Genomic DNA, 16299 nt, shown 5'->3' on the forward strand with positions numbered 1-16299 from the left:
TTTAAAATGTGGCAGGAATCTAGAATAAAGGATTCTCCACATTACAATCGTAGCATCAGCCAAGTGAATACATTTAGAAAAATACACAAAAAAGTCTTCAAAGGTAGCGCTCCGCAGACTGACTCCATCACACCAATAATACTTACATACAAACTATCAATCTCTCATATTTGCCAGGTATACTGTACAGTATGTTTTGCTTCACTATACTTTTAAAAATAACCATCTACCTGGCATGAATATGGTGAAACACAAGCAGGGCGTACTGTGCCCACCACAGTCCATGGCTCACCATCATGGCTCACCGCGCCTCTGATTACATCATTTGTCATTTTTCAAATGATCACGATCGGCCAAAGCCAGACCATAATGTCTGACCTTCTCATCTATTTTAGGAAGAGACGGGTGGAACTGATGTGCAAAACACTGGACCCCTCTGCTTTTACTTGTGTCAGTAAGAGCTCATTCAGACGTCAGTTTTTCACCTACGAGTGCTATCATTCTTCTTCACGGATATTACTCGTACCTGTGATAGTCTATGGCGCTGTTCACATGTCAGTGATTTCTTGTGGACCGAGCAGTCTGTACAAAATCACAGAGACATGTCCGATATTGATCCAAGTGTCGGATTAAAATGGGCAAAATAAATCTGTGGGTCAGCGAAGAAAAGAAGAAAATGGGACGGCACTCGGATCCCATCACTGACTGATAGGAGAAGGTGGAGAAAACTGATGGAAATCACTGATGAAACGTGTAGGTTTTTCTAGTGTGTGAATAGAAACGTAGGCCTTGGTGTCATTCAGCACAGCTACAAACACATTTATACAATGCAAGGTTGGAGTCCACCGCCTCTAGCACACAAACTCACAACAGTCCCCATACAATATCACCCTGGGGTGACACGAGCGTATGTCCTCTCCTGGGAGAGAATCGGGGCGATTATGCCAATGACAACTCTGCTGCGAGCGGGAGCCGAGCGTCAGTGCTCTGTGCTCCTATCGCTCGCATCAGAGGATCGCAGCACAGCTGCGGAGGAGAACAAGAAAGTCATTCCTTCATCTCCTCCATTGAGTGTCTCGGCGTATATCGGGCTGCACTGCGATGACATCCGAGTGCAGTCCGATGTTTCACACGCACCCATAGACTTGTATGTGTGCGCGATCCCATTCTCGGATGCACTCGCAGCATGGTGTGATTGTTTTCTCCTACTGAATCGGCGGCATGAGAAAATAATGGCTTATCTGCACTGCCCCATAGAATAACACTGGGCTGAGTGCTGTCTGATAACACATCACATAGCGCTCGGCCGTGTTATATGCTCGTGGGAGCGAGCCCTTTTACAAAGTGCGCTGCAAAAACATTTCTGTTTTACTTGGTCACTTATCAAGGCACAAAGAATTTTTTTAAAATTGAGAATGAATAGAGTGGAGGTGCGCGTGCTTGACCTCGGCTCCATTTGGATGGGACTCTTAATTAAATAAATTAATCAGATAGGTAAATGCCCAAAAAAGTTTTCATACAAATTTCACTTTTTTTTTCACCACTTTAATAAAAAATAAACTATACATGTTTGGTATCTGCATACTCGTACTGACCTGGGGAATCATATCGCCAGGTTAGTTTTACCATATAAAAAAAATGGTAAATAAAAAACCCAAAAAATTGTGGAACTGCATTTTTTTTGCAATTTCACTGCACTTAGAATTTTTTTCCCGTTTTCCAGTACACTATGTCGTAAAATCAATGGTGCCATTCAAAAGTACAACTCGTCCCACAAAAAACAAGCCTTCATACGGCTATGGGGACGGAAAAATAAAAAAATAGGGCACTTGGAAGAAGGGGAGAAAAAAACGAAAACGGAAAAGGTCCATGGCGTGAAGGGGTTGAATTTCATCCTAAATGTCTATCTCTTTAATGTAATAATTGAATCACTTTTCTAACATACTTTCAATAAAAATGTCATACTGCTCCTTCTCTACTGTTACTCCTGCTTTTTTAAAAAAATTTTTTTACTTCCATTCCAAAGTCCAAATCCCAAGTGCATGCTGGGATACTCAAACGGGATGTTATCAGGGGGCTTGGCTGCGGTCGCTAGGGAATTTTTAATTCATGTATATTAGAAAAATGATTCTAATTATTAAATTAAAGGGGTTGTCCGGTCTTAGGCCACGGCCCCACTATCAGTATTTGTTCAGTATTCGGTCAGTATTTTTTCTCAGGAGTGGGAGCCAAATCCAGGAGTGGGTGATAAATGCAGAATTGTTGCACTTGTTTCTATTATACCTTTTCTCTAAAAGATTAGCTGAATTTTTTCGTTTTTTCAAAATTTTTTACAAATCCTTTTTTTTTAGGGACCATTTCTCATTTTGAAGGTACTTTTAGGGGCTTTTATGTCAGAAAACGCCCAAAAGTGACCCCATTATAAAAACTGCACCCGTCAAGGTATTTACAAAGTTTAACTCTTTAGGTGACTCGCAGGAATTAACACAAATTGGAAGCCAAAAATTAAAAATTTGTATTTTCCCCACAAATGTTTTAGCCTCAAATTTTACATTTTCATAAGGTTAACAGGAAAAAATAGAGTCCACAATTTGTTGTGCAATTTCTCCTAAGCATGACAATACCCCATATGTGGTCAGCAACTACTATTTGGTCACACGACATGGCTAGGAAGGAAAGAAGCGCTATTTTAATTTTGGAACTCAATTTTGTCTGGAATAGATTGTAGATACCATATCACCTTTAAAGTGCCCCTGATATGCCAAAACAGCAGAAACCCCCTGACAAGTGTCCCCATTTTGCAATATAAACCAATCAAGGAATTCACCTAGGAATGTGGACAGCATATTGAACCCATAAGTGTTTCATAGAATTTTATAACATTAAAATGTGAAAATGAAAAATGACATTTTTTCTACAAAAATGTTGCTTTAGCCTCAAATTTTTCATTTTCACAAAGGTAACAGGAGAAAGTAGACTGTACAATTTGTTTTGCAATTTCTCCTGGGTACCCAAATACCCCATATGTGGTGGAAAACTACTGTTTGCACGCATGGCAGGACTTGGAAGGGAAGGAGCACCATTTGACTTTTCTAGCACAAAATTGGCTGCAAAAGATAATGGATGCCATTTTGCATTTGCAAAGCCCCTGATGTGCCTAATCAGTGGAAACCGACCCACAAGTGAACCCATTTTGGAAACTACACCCTTCGAGAAACTTATCTAGAGGTGTGTTAAGCACCTTGAACCCGTAGGTGCTTCATTGAATTTTATAACGTTTAGCTGTGAAAAATAAAAAACACATTTTTCCCACAAAATTGTTGCTTTAGCCTAAAATTTTTCCTTTTCACATGGGTAACAGGAAAAAATGGCCCCCAAAATCTATTTTGCAATTTCTTTTGAGTACGTTCATACCCCATATGTGGTGGAAAATTACTATTTGGGCATACGATAGGGCTCAGAAGGGAAGGAGCACCAATTGTATTCTGGAGCACAATTTTGGCTGGAATAGATTGCAGATGCCATGTCACATTTGAAGACCCCAAACTTGCCAAAACAGAAACACCCCCCCCTCCCCAAAGTGACGTCATTTTGAAAACTACACTTCTTGTAGAATTCATCTAGGGGTGTAGTGAGAATTTTAACCCTCAGGTGATTCACAGAATTGTATAACATTTGGCTGAGTCATTGGAAAATTACCGTATATACTCGAGTATAAGCCGATCCGAGTATAAGCCGAAGTACCTAATTTTACCACAAAAAAACTGGGAAAACTTATTGACTCGAGTATAAGCCTAGGGAGGGAAATGCAGCAGCTACTGGTAAATTTCCCCATCCTGGTGCTCATTGCTCCCTCATCCCCAATCCTGGTATGCATGGCCCCCTCATCTCCAATCCTGGTACGCATGGCCCCATCATCCCCAATCCTGATATGCATGGCCCCCTAATCCCCAATCCTGGTATGCATAGTCCCTCATCCCCAATCCTGGTATGCATATCCCCCAATCCTGGTATGCATGGCCTCCTCATCCCCCAATCCTGGTTTGTATGGCCTCCTCATCCCCTAATCCTGGTATGTATAGGACCCCTCATCCCCCAATCCTGCTATGCATGGTCCCCTCATCCCCAATCCTGGTATGCATGGTCCCCTCATCTCCAATCCTGGTATGCATGGTCCCCTCATCCCCAATCCTGGTATGCATATCCCCCAATCCTGGTATGCATGGCCTCCTCATCCCCCAATCCTGGTATGCATGGCCCCTTCATCCCCCAATCCTGGTATGCATGGCTTCCTCATCCCCCAATCCTGGTATGTATGGCCTCCTCATCCCCCAATCCTGGTTTGTATGGCCTCCTCATCCCCCATTCCTGGTATGTATAGGACCCCTCATCCCCAATCCTGGTATGCATGTTCCCCTCATCCCCAATCCTGGTATGCATGGTCCCCTCATCCCCTATCCTGGTATGCATATCCCCCAATCCTGATATGCATGGCCTCCTCATCCCCCAATCCTGGTATGTATGGCCCCTTCATCCCCCAATCCTGGTATGCATGGCCTCCTCATCCCCCCAATCCTGGTATGTATAGGACCCCTCATCCCCCAATCCTGGTATGCATAGGACCCCTCATCCCCCAATCCTGGTATGCATGGTCCCCTCATCCCCAATCCTGGTATGCATGGTCCCCTCATCCCCAATCCTGGTATGCATGGTCTCCTCATCCCCAATCCTGGTATGCATATCCCCCAATCCTGATATGCATGGCCTCCTCATACTCCAATCCTGGTATGCATGGCCCCTTCATCCCCCAATCCTGGTATGCATGGCCTCCTCATCCCCCAATCCTGGTATGTACAGGACCCCTCATCCCCCAATCCTGGTATGCATAGGACCCCTCATCCCCCAATCCTGGTATGCATGGCCCTCCTCATACCCCAATCCTGGTATGTATGGCACCCCTCATCCTCCAATTCTGGTATGTATAGGACCCCTCATTCCAAAATCCTGGTATGCATGGCCCCCTCATCCCCCAATCCTGGTATGTATGGCCTTCTCATCCCTCAATCCTGGCATGTATGGCACTCCTCATACCCAAATCCTGGTATGTATGGCCTCCTCATCCCCCAATCCTAGTATGTATGGCACCCCTCATCCTCCAATTCTGGTATGTATAGGACCCCTCATTCCAAAATCCTGGTATGCATGGCCCCCTCATCCCCCAATCCTGGTATGTATGGCCTTCTAATCCCTCAATCCTGGTATGTATGGCACCCCTCATACCCAAATCCTGGTATGTATGGCCTCCTCATCCCCCAATCCTGGTATGCATGGCCTCCTCATCCCCCAATCCTGGTATGTATAGGACCCCTCATCCCCCAATCCTGGTATGCATAGGACCCCTCATGCCCCAATCCTGGTATGCATGGCCTCCTCATCCCCCGATCCGGGTATGTATGGCACCCCTCATCCTCCAATTCTGGTATGTATAGGACCCCTCATTCCGAAATCCTGGTATGCATGTCCCCCTCATCCCCCAATACTGATATGCATGGCCTCCTCATCCCCCAATCCTTGTATGTATGGCCTCCTCATCCCTCAATCCTGGTATGTATGGCACCTCTCATACCCAAATCCTGGTATGTATGGCACCTCATATCCCCCAATCCTGGTATGTATAGGACCCCTCATTCACCAATTCTAGTATGTATGGCCTCCTCATCCCCCAATCCTAGTATGTATGGCCCTCTCATCCCCCAATCCTGGTATGTATGGCCTCCTCATCCCCAAATCCTGGTTTGTATGGCCTCCTCATCCCCCATTCCTGGTATGTATAGGACCCCTCATCCCCCAATCCTGGTATGCATGGTCCCCTCATCTCCAATTCTGGTATGCATGGTTCCCTCCTCCCCAATCCTGGTATGCATTGTCCACTCATCGCCAATCCTGGTATGCATATCCCCCAATCCTGATATGCATGGCCTACTCATCCCCCAATCCTGGTATGCATGGCCCCTTCATCCCCCAATCCTGGTATGCATGGCCTCCTCATCCCCCAATCCTGATATGTATAGGACCCCTCATCCCCCAATCCTGGTATGCATAGGACCCCTCATCCCCCAATCCTGGTATGCATGGCCCGCCTCATCCCCCGATCCCCCGATTCGGGTATATATGGCACCCCTCATCCTCCAATTCTGGTATGTATAGGACCCCTCATTCCCAAATCCTGGTATGTATGGCCCCCTCATCCCCCAATCCTGATATGCATGGCCTCCTCATCCCCCAATCCTGGTATGTATGGCCTCCTCATCCCTCAATCCTGGTATGTATGGCACCCCTCATACCCAAATCCTGGTATGTATGGCACCTCATATCCCCCAATCCTGGTATGTATAGGACCCCTCATCCCCCAATCCTAGTATGTATGGCCTCCTCATCCCCCAATCCTAGTATGTATGACCCCCTCATCCCCCAATCCTGGTATGTATGGCCCCCTCATCCCCCAATCCTTGTATGTATGGCCCCATAACCGCACACATAAAAAAAATAAACACTTATACTCACCTCCCTTCCTCACCTCTGCTCCAGTGCTGCGTCCTGTTCTCCTGCTTCAGCTCATGTCAGCATCTGAGAGGGCATGGCATCACAGCCATGCACTCTCAGACGCTGATGTGAGCTGATGCCGGCATACTCACTCCTCTCCACGCCGGGACTATAGGCGTGGAGAAGAATGAATATGCATTCTCTTCAGTAGCGAGCACTGTCAGCAGGAGCCATGGCTCAGCGCTCCTCTGTGCCCGCTACTAAAGAGAATGAATATTCCCTCTTCTATTCATTTCCCTTCAGCAGCAGCCACACGTGGTAGCTGCAGCAGACGGCTACTGCATGTGCCCCACTCCGCCACCGCAACAATTTTTCGCACTAAAATGTTGCTTTGGTCCCAAGTTTTCAATTTTCATCAGGGATAATAGGAGAAAAAGCACCATACAATTTGTTGCTCAATTTCTCCTGAGTACCCCAATAAACCATATGTGATCAAAAACCACTTTTGAGGCACAGTGAAAAGCTCAGAAGGGAAGAAGTACCATTTTACTGGACTGGTTTGAGGGTGCCGTGTCACATTGGCAGAGCCCCTAAGGTGCCAGAACCCCTCCATAAGTGACTTCATTGTACAAACTACATCTCTCAATTAAGTCATCTAGGGGTGCAGAGATCATATTGACAAGACAGATGTATCACTGAATTTTGTACCATTGGGTGGTGAACAAAAAATATTCAATTTTTACCACAAAAATGTTGTTTTAGCTCCAGATTTTACATTTTCACATGGGAAAATGGGTAAAAACGGCACCAAAATTTGTCAATCAATTTCTGCTGAACGTGGAAATACCCCATATGCGGCTGTACAGTACTGCTCAGCCACACGGTGAGACTCAGTATTGAAGGAGCACTATTTGACTCTTGGAGAACAAATTATCATAGAATAGTTTGCAGACTGCATATACAGAGACCCTAAGTGCCAAAAGAGCAGAATCCCTCCTCAAGTGACCCCATTTTGGAAATTGCACCCCTTTGGGAATTTATCTACAGGTGTAGTGAAGATTTTGGCTCTATGAAAGTTTTTCAGAAAGCAGCAATGATTGTCGCTGAGTGAAAATTGCAAATTTTCCATTGTAGTGACCAGTATGTTGCAGTGCCCATACATTGTATTGCACATACATTGTGCACAGCTCGTGCTTCTGGAGACATGGACCCCATAAATTATGCAGGCTCTCATTGCTACAGAAATGCCAAAAATGTGGATGCTAAATGTGGTTTAGGTACACTGGGGCTCAGAAGGGAGAGGGACATTTAGGTTTGGGAGCGTCGAATTCGATGGATTTCTTTTGGAGGGCAAGGAGCCATAGCACTTTTCCAGAGCCTGTGCGCTACTAGTAACATGGAAGCCCCTATATTTTCATTGACAGATGATGAACCTGAATGGGGGCTTTTTTGTGGATGGAGTTGAAGCTTTTTTTGGGAACCTTTTTTCATAATATGTTGGACCACATTTATCCTGTGCTCTACGTTGAGCACTAACATCAGAGTTTCCATCTAAATCTCCAAATGACATGATGCAAATGCAGACTATAATGAGGCAGGAGAGTTACTCTGGACTTAGTCTTGCCTCTGTTCAGCAGTGTCCTTTTCAGAGGTGCACAAATCTGTGGCCGTCTTCACTTTAATTCTTAAAAATATGGACACCACCGGATCATAGGCCAGACGGCATCCACAGTGTCTCCATCTGCCTCATTACAGGGAATCTTCTGCCAGAGGCTCCGTCTGAGTCATGTACTTCAGAGATTTACATGGAAACCCCGGTGTAAGCGCTCAGCATAGAGCGCAGGATAAGGGCTCTTTCACACGTCAGTATGCCTGGTAAGAGTGGTAACATTTTCCACACGTACCGGAGACACTGACACACTGTGCACACATCAGTGTGTTTTCATGGACCGTGTGTTCGTGTGCTCTACATGGAGACAAGTCTGTTACTTTGCGGATACACGGTCCGCAAAAAGTACCACACGGATGACATCCGTGTGTCATCCGTGTGACACGTACTGGCGCCTGGGAATCAGCACTGCAGTTAGCGCTGTTCCCAAGCGCCGGTGCTGAACACTGCCCTCATCATGGTTCCCTGCCAGTGCTGCGATCAGCACCAGCAAGGGCAGTGATGAGGGTAGTGGTAGTCTTCTCCCTGTGTCCACCTGTGTAAAAATAAGAATAAAATAATAAAATCCATGTACTCACCTCTCCTTTGTGTCCCCACTGTAATTCATGTGACCGCTGCTGCAGAGGAGCCGGGGAGAATGAGCGGCTCCGGAGCTGCGCTCAGTGAGTGACAGAACACCGCTCCTGAATTGCAGCTCCGGAGCGGCTCATTCTCCCCGGATCCTCTGCAGCAGCAGTCGCTTGGATACAGCGGGGTACACCTAGGAGAGGTGAGTACATGGATTTTATTATTTTATTCTTATTTTTACACAGGTGGACACCAGGAGCAGACTAACACTAACCTCATCATAGTCCCTGCTGGTGCTGATTGCAGCGCCGGCAGGTATCCATGATGAGGGCAGTGTTCAGCACTGTCGCTTGGGAATAGCGCTACCTTTAGCGCTGATTTCCAGGCGCCTGTCTATGTGAACGTGATGCGGCACACGTGTGACACACGAATATCTCCGGTACCGTTTTTCCGGTACCAGAGACATGCGGACATGTGAAACCGGCCTTAATGTGAGCTGAGCCATAGTGTGATCTTTGGGAGGCAGAATAAACAAATAAACAGCAATTCAATAATTCTTTTTATCTATTTTTACGCTGTTCCTCGTGCGGTATAAGTGTTTAGACGGATTTTTTCTTCGGGTCGGTGTGATTACAGCGATTGAACAGTTTTCTATTGGAAAGCATGTAAAGACTGGTGGAAAGCATGGCAAGAAGCATGAAAGCTGTGATTAAAAATCATGGTTAGTCCACCAAATATTGATTTCTGAACTGTTCCTCAGTTAAAACATGAGTAATTTGAGGTCTGAAAGCACTGTTTCTTTTTTAGTATTTTGACGCTTTATCATTTTCTGCAAATAAATACTAACATTTTTAGCTTTGAATTTCGGAGACATGTTGTCAGTTGTTTATAGCAGTGGTCCCCAACCTTTTTTGCACCAGGGACCGGCTCGAAGCAAGATCATTTTTCCATGGCCCAGCAAGGAGGGGGTGGGGTGGGCGGGGCTTTGGTCATATGGGGGCGGGGTAATGGAGGGATTTGGAGTTTAGTGCATACTTATCATATAGTGTAGACCAGGTCCCCGCCAGGAGCTATGCCAGGAGCCCCACATAATGTGCTGTGCCAGGAGCCGCATCACTGAGGTCCCATCACGCCCTGCAGCAGGACAGGGCAGCTGTCCTGACAGCTGCTGTTCAGCTGCATTTACTTCATCACAGACTGTAGTGGGCCCCTGTGCAAGAAATTTTTGGGGGCCCCCCACCGCCCTTCATAAGGCAACAAAGTTATGTAGACATAACCCCCCCCATGTGCATCTCTCACCCCCCAATGTGCAGCTCACCCCCCGTGCATCTCTCATCCCCCTCCGTGCATCTCTCACCCCCCCGTGCATCTCTCATCCACCCCCCGTGCATCTCTCATCCACCCCCCGTGCATCTCTCATCCACCCCCCGTGCATCTCTCATCCCCCCCGTGCATCTCTCATCCACCCCCCGTGCATCTCTCATCCCCCCCGTGCATCTCTCATCCCCCCCGTGCATCTCTCATCCACCCCCCGTGCATCTCTCATCCCCCCCGTGCATCTCTCATCCCCCCCGTGCATCTCTCATCCACCCCCCGTGCATCTCTCATCCCCTCCGTGCATCTCTCATCCCCCCATGAATCTCTCATCCCCTCCGTGCATCTCTCATCCCCCTCCGTGCATCTCTCATCCACCCCCCGTGCATCTCTCATCCCCCCCGTGCATCTCTCATCCCCCCCGTGCATCTCTCATCCACCCCCCGTGCATCTCTCATCCCCTCCGTGCATCTCTCATCCCCCCCATGAATCTCTCATCCCCTCCGTGCATCTCTCATCCACCCCCCGTGCATCTCTCATCCCCTCCGTGCATCTCTCATCCACCCCCCGTGCATCTCTCATCCCCTCCGTGCATCTCTCATCCCCTCCGTGCATCTCTCATCCCCCTCGTTCATCTCTCATCCCCCCCGTGCATCTCTCACCCCCCCGTGCATCTCTCATCTCTCCCCTCCCCCCATGTGCATCTCTCATCTCTCCCCTCCCCCCATGTGCATCTCTAATCTCTCCCCTCCCCCCATGTGCATCTCTCATATCTCCCCTCCCCCCCATGTGCATCTCTCATCTCTCCCCTCCCCCCCATGTGGATCTCTCATCTCTCCCCTCCCCCATGTGCATCTCTCATCTCTCCCCTCCCCCCATGTGCATCTCCCATTCCCCCCACTCCTAGTTAATTGTATTTTAAAAAAAATAAAACTTGTTATACTTACCCCCATGCGATCCCTGCAGAATCCTGGCGCACGTCCAAATCGCTGACACCAGGTTCTCCTGCCTTCCGGTCATGTGACGGCGCCGGAAGTCAGAGGAATTATGAGATGTCCTGGACCCGGCGCTTTGCATGGGGCCTGGGGCCCCATGAGGAGAGAGACGCACAAGAGGGGGGCTCCGAGGGGGCTCCTACCGGCCGGGCCCCATACTGGAGTCAGGGCAGTCATGCCCTGATGGCGGCCCTGCTGGAGGGGGCCCCTCTCCCTCGGGGCCCCCGTTCAATGAACCGGCTGCACGGGCGGTAGTTCCGCCCCTGCTTCATCCTGCTTCAGGACCTGTGGTGACATCACAGTTATGTACCTTGATGTCATCACAGGTCCTCTACAGGTCTACCCTGCGGGAGTCTAGAACAGCGGACAGCATCCACCCCACACAGTGTGCTCTGAGCCACCGCAGACCAGAGCACACTGTCAATGTTTAGTGATTGTCTGTGGCGGTGCCGCGGACCGGCTGAAAAACCCCAACGGCCCGGTCCTGGTCCGCGGATCGGTGGTTGGGTACCCCTGGTTTATAGACTAAAACAACAATGTACATTTTACTCAAAAATATACCTATAAAGAGAAAAATCAGAGAAACTGAAAATTTTGCAGTGGCCTCTTAATTTTTGCCAGAGCTGTATATATATCTATCTGAACTAACAGTCCTTCTGAGGACTAATCCAGCTGCATATTTTCAGTGGTGAAGGTGATAGCAGGAGTTAGGCAGGAGGCAGACAGTGTATGTGGCAGACTGCAGTGCATATAGTGCAAGAGGGTCCATTGAACATCCTGTTAGTATAGGTATTACTCAACATATATATACAGTACAGACCAAAAGTTTGGACACACCTTCTCATTTAAAGATTTTTCTGTATTTTCATGACTTTGAAAATTGTACATTCACACTGAAGGCATCAAAACTATGAATTAACACATGTGGAATTATATACTTAACAAAAAAGTGTGAAACAACTGAAAATGTGTCTTATATTCTAGGTTCTTCAAAGTAGCCACCTTTTGCTTTGATGACTGCTTTGCACACTCTTGGTATTCTCTTGATGAGCTTCAAGAGGTAGTCACCGGAAATGGTTTTCACTTCACAGGTGTGTCCTGTCAGGTTTAATAAGTGGGATTTCTTGCCTTATAAATGGGCTTGGGATCATCAGTTGTGTTGTGCAGAAGTCTGGTGGATACACAGCTGATAGTCCTACTGAATAGACTGTTAGCTGCTTTTTTCTTGCCTTAATACAAATTCTAAGTAAAGAAAAACAAGTGGTCATCATTACTTTAAGAAATGAAGGTTAGTCAGTCCGAAAAATTGGGAAAACTTTGAAAGTGTCCCCAAGTGCAGTTGCAAAAACCATCAAGTGCTACAAAGAAACTGGCTCACATGAGGACCGCCCCAGGAAAGGAAGACCAAGAGTCACCTCTGCTTCTGAGGATAAGTTTATCCGAGTCACCAGTCTCAGAAATCGCAGGTTAACAGCAGCTCAGATTAGAGACCAGGTCAATGCCACACAGAGTTCTAGCAGCAGACACATCTCTACAACAACTGTTAAAAGGAGACTTTGTGCAGCAGGCCTTCATGGTAAAATAGCTGCTAGGAAACCACTGTTAAGGACAGGCAACAAGCAGAAGAGACTTGTTTGGGCTAAAGAACACAAGCAATGGACATTAGACCAGTGGAAATCTGTGCTTTGGTCTGATGAGTCCAAATTTGAGATCTTTGGTTCCAACCACCGTGTCTTTGTGCGACGCAGAAAAGGTGAACGGATGGACTCTACATGCCTAGTTCCCACCGTAAAGTATAGAGGAGGAGGTGTGATGGTGTGGGGGTGCTTTGCTGGTGACACTGTTGGGGATTTATTCAAAATTGAAGGCATACTGAACCAGCATGGCTACCACAGCATCTTGCAGCGGCATGCTATTCCATCCGGTTTGCGTTTAGTTGGACCATCATTTAGTTTTCAACAGGACAATGATCCCAAACACACATCCAGGCTGTGTAAGGGCTATTTGACCAAGAAGGAGAGTGATGGGGTGCTACGCCAGATGACCTGGCCTCCACAGTCACCAGACCTGAACCCAATCGAGATGGTTTGGAGTGAGGAGGACTGCAGAGTGAAGGCAAAAGGGCCAACAAGTGCTAAGCATCTCTGGGAACTCCTTCAAGATTGTTGGAAGACCATTTCCGGTGACTACCTCTTGAAGCTCATCTAGAGAATGCCAAGAGTGTGCAAAGCAGTCATCAAAGCAAAAGGTGGCTATTTTGAAGAACCTAGAATATAAGACATATTTTCAGTTGTTTCACACTTTTTTGTTAAGTATATAATTCCACGTGTTAATTCATAGTTTTGATGCCTTCGGTGTGAATGTACAATTTTCATAGTCAAGTAAATACAGAAAAATCTTTAAATGAGAAGGTGTGTCCAAACTTTTGGTCTGTACTGTACATATCCACCTAAACTAACAGTCCTTCTGAGGACTAATCCAGCTGCATATAATCAGTGCTAGACAGGAGTTAGGCAGGCAGGCAGTGTATGTGGCAGACTGCAGAGCATATAGCGCAAGAGGGTCTATTGAACGTCCTGTCTGCTGCTGCTGTAATAATTACAGATATTTGTAGACATTGCCCCAGATATCAGGGGCCAGGGCTATTTTTTTTTTTATCTTAATCCTGGTTATTTGCTTAAAAAGCAATCCAGAGTACACTATTTTTCTGCTCCATTTGCTTGTTAGCCCTGCAGAATACAGCCAGATCCGTTCCATATTTCAGCGATAAAAATCCAGAAATTTGAACTGAACATGGAAAATATCGGCCTCCTTTTACATTCTGTTGCAGTGTTTCGGTCAAGATATTCACAGTAGGTGTCTGTGAAGAATAGTATTAGTAAATTACAGGCCTGCTATTTAAAACCGTGGTTTTCTGTCAGACATATCATCTATAACAGTGTTCCAAAATCAGCCATTTCTTCCATTTTCATTTTGCTGCAGTGTGTCGGTCAAGCTATTCACACTAGGTCTCTGTGTAGAATAATATTAGTAAATTACAGGCCTATTATTTAAAACCGTGGTTCTCTGTCAGACGTATCACCTATAACAGTGTTCCAAAATCAGCTATTTCTTCCATTTTCATTTCGTTGCAGTGTGTCGGTCAAGCTATTCACACTAGGTCTCTGTGTAGAATAATATTAGTAAATTACAGGCCTGCTATTTAAAACCGTGGTTCTCTGTCAGACATATCACCTATAACAGTGTTCCAAAATCAGCCATTTCTGCCTTCCATTTCGTTGCCGTGTGTTGGTCAAGCTATTCACACTAGGTCTCTGTGTAGAATAATATTAGTAAATTACAGGCCTGCTATTTAAAACCGTGGTTCTTTATCAGACATATCATGTATAACTGCGTTCCTAAATCAGCCATTTCTCGTGAACGTGGAAAATATTGTCCTCCATTTAAAATGGGCAAGGTGCGTGGCAAGGGATGGGGAAGTGGACGTGATGGTGATGGTGCATGCACAGGCCGAGGACGTGGCCGTGGGTTGCTGAAATTGTGCCACAACAAACACCCACATCTTGTCGCTCCACCTTCCTGTCCCAATTGCTAAGGGACCGCAGAACACCACTATTGAACCCAGAGCAGTGTCAAAAGGTAGTTGGTTGGATAGCAGATAATGCTTCCAGTCACTTTGCCACCACCACCATCCTGTCTTCCACACAGTCAAGTCTCAGTAGCCGTAAGTCTGGAACGCATATTCCTCATCCTGATCCTCCTTCCTTCCTCCATGCTGAATGGATCCCACACTTGGACACTCAGAAGAGTTGTTCACTTTTCCATTTGCAGATTCGGGCCTATCGCTTGGCCAGCTTCAAGCGAGTCAAGAGGAGAAGGGTGTAGTAATACCCAAATATTGGAGCAGCCACGGTCAAACACAGGCAATGGTGGGAAAGTGCAATTACTGTCGCAAGAGGTGGATGATGATGATGATGAGACACAATTGCCAGAAAGTCAGGAGGAGGACCAGGGTGCGGAAGTGGAAGACAAGGTGGTTGATGATATAGTAACTGACCCAATCTGGCAGGGGGACATACAGAGCGAGGACAGCATTACACAGGGGGAGGGAGGAGTAGCACGACAACAGACAGAAAGAAGCAGTGTGGTGGCCGCAGACACAAGGCGGGAGAGAACTCCTCGTAACGCCAGCATGACGGAAGTTGCCAGTACAACTGTTAGGTCTTCCTGAGTTTGGTTGTTTTTTAAAGACTCTGCAGATAACTCCAAAAAAGCCATTTGCACCACCTGCCAGACCAGCATCAACAGGGATAGCAAAACTAGCAACCTGACCACCACCAGCATGATCAGGCACATGACAGCAAAGCACACGACTAAGTGGGCCGAACCCCAGGGTCCAGAAACAGTGTCTACGGGTGACACCACTGCTTCTTCCGCTGTTGTGCGTGCACGCCAATCCCCTGTCCATGGGGCATGCGATGATGCCTCCCGCCCTGCACGTGTAGGTGCACACTCTCAACTAGCACCATCAGCAAGCATGTCCACTTCCTTGTCCCAGCGCAGCGTTCAGTTGTCCCTACCCCAATCCATGGAATGCAAGCACAAATAAGCAGCGTACGCCCCATAGGCCACACTGCTAAATTCACACATTTCACGAATGCTTACTCTAGAAATGTTGCCTTTTAAGCTCGTGTAGATGGAAGCTTTCCGCAACCTGATGGTGGCGGCCATCCCTTGGTACTCGGTCCCCAGCCGCCGCTATTTCTCCTGGTGTGCCGTCCCCACATTACATGAGCATGTGTCCCACAACATTAGCCGTGCCCTCAGCAACGCAGTTACTGGGAAAGTTCCCCTAACCACGAAGACTTGGACAAGTGCTTGTGGGCAAGGATGGTACATCTCACTGACAGTACACTGGGTTAATATAGTGGAAGCCGGGACCCAGTTGACCCTTTGTACAGAACACATCTTCCCGATGCCGAGGATTGCGGGACCTGGGTCAATCAGGGTTGCCCCCACATTCTACAGCTCCTGCGCCACCTCCTCCTTCTCCTCTTCAGCCTCCATCTCTGAAATGACCACATCAGTCTCAAGCTGGAAACACTGCAGTACTGCCTCGGCCAAGCGGCAACAGGCTGTGCTGAAGCTAATATGCGTAGGTGACAAACCGCAAAACGCTGAAGAGTTGTGGACAGCTCTGAAAGAGCAGGC

This window comes from Phyllobates terribilis, unplaced genomic scaffold, assembly GCF_046119375.1.
Source record: "Phyllobates terribilis strain yellow unplaced genomic scaffold, ASM4611937v1 Scaffold_63__1_contigs__length_7903474, whole genome shotgun sequence".
Classification (NCBI taxonomy): domain Eukaryota; kingdom Metazoa; phylum Chordata; class Amphibia; order Anura; family Dendrobatidae; genus Phyllobates; species Phyllobates terribilis.